Below are 1807 nucleotides of genomic sequence, written 5' to 3'. Positions count from 1 at the left end.
GGTGGCCGGAGGGGGATGTAGCCTCGGCTTGGAGAGTTTGCAAGACTCGTCTCTTCTTCCCACCTTTTTTTGCAGAGGCAGACTGCTGAACAACTTTACGGTACTCAGAAGGGCCAATGGATTTGTTGTCACCACGCATTTAAAGCACGTTAACAGCACGTGGCTTCCCCTCCAAGAATTCTGGGAACTGCTGTTTACCCCTCACGGAGTTGCAATGCCCAACTACAGTTTCCAGGGTTGTTTGAGGGGGAGCCATGTGCTTAAGTAAGCTTTAAATGTAGTGTGTTGCTGCCATTGCACAGGCCTGGTTATCCGTGGGCAAGAATGTGAGATTTAATTATTTTATTTTTTAATTTACATTTATTCCAAAATACAAGAAAATATATGATTTTTTACCCGCCCTTCAAATTAACTAAAATGCTTAGAAGTGCTGAACATTGCCAAATTGACCAGGACATAATGTAGACAGTGTAATGCTCATGCAATGTCTCTGTAATGCTGATGTAATGCTCATGTAATGCCTATGTAATGCTGATGTGTAGCTCCCTGATTGGGGAAATGCTAATGTCTTTGTCCTGGAATGTATAAAAACCTTAGGCACACAGTGCCTTGTTGCAGCTCTCCATCCGCTCAAGGAAGACTGACCAAGCACACGTAACCAATAAAGGCCTAACTTTGCTGCAGGCTTGTGTCTTCAATTTCCTCAAGGACCCCCGGTCCAGTAAACCTTAAAATTCCCCCTCACTTCTTGTTTATTTTTTAAACTCGTGAGATAGTGATGGCCACCAACTTGGATGGCTCTGAAAGAGGATTAGATAAATGCATGGAGGCTATCAATGGCTACTAGCATGATTGCTATGTTTTGCCTCCACTGTCGAAGGCAATATTGTCTCTGACTACCAATTACTGGAAGTTGCAGGAGGGGAGATTGCTCTTGAACTCAGATCCTGTTTGCAGGCTTCCCAAAGGCATCTGGTTGGCCTCTATGAGAACAGGGTGCTGGACTAGATGGGCCACTGGTCTGATCCAGCAGGGCTCTTACGTTCTTTCTTGTGTATAGGGCTTTGGCAAATGATTTTTATTATGTTTTATTGTTCTGATTGATAATTTGGCAGAGTGAAGAAAACACACGGCTCCGCAGGTCAGTACAGGGAGAAGTTTGTTTTTGGCAGGGTAGGAGTTGTCAATGGCTATGCAGTTGCAAAATATGGCAATTCTCAGATTATTTATCTAGCTAAAGCATCGTAATATTTTATGCAATGCGATTGCATATGCAATCACTTGCAATAAAACAAGTTCTTTTTAGAAAGTTATGTTTTAACAGTGGAGGTGGTCTTTGGATTGTAGTAAAAGTATGTGTATAGCAATGGCCCATGGTGTTGTCTTTATAATACTAATTCTGTCCAATTGAATGTTTTTGTTTTTAACTACGAAATGCATAGAGCACATAATAAATTACAAAACACTACGTGGGGAAAGGGTTAAACTCCCCCACTCCCAGTGTTATTTCTGACATTAAATTCCACTTGCCCCACTTGCGTTTTCCTTAAAAAGTGTGATCATTGATCCACTAGCATTATGTGAGGTTTATTTATTTATTAGATTTATATCCCTTCCTTCCTTCCAGTAGGAGCCCAGGGCGGCAAGTTTGAGCCCATCTACCTGTCTCCCACACACAGAAACAAAAGAAAAGGGGGGGAACCCAGCAAATCTCAGAGGATCACTAAAATGTGCTGAATTCTGATTGAACCACATGCTGGGCTATGTGCAAAGCCAAATCTGATATGCCGTACAGCAGAGATGTAAT

This window comes from Rhineura floridana, chromosome 16 (genome assembly GCF_030035675.1).
Source record: "Rhineura floridana isolate rRhiFlo1 chromosome 16, rRhiFlo1.hap2, whole genome shotgun sequence".
NCBI lineage: Eukaryota > Metazoa > Chordata > Lepidosauria > Squamata > Rhineuridae > Rhineura > Rhineura floridana.
The sequence above is the reverse complement of the archived record's forward strand: the minus strand, read 5'-3'. Positions refer to the sequence as shown.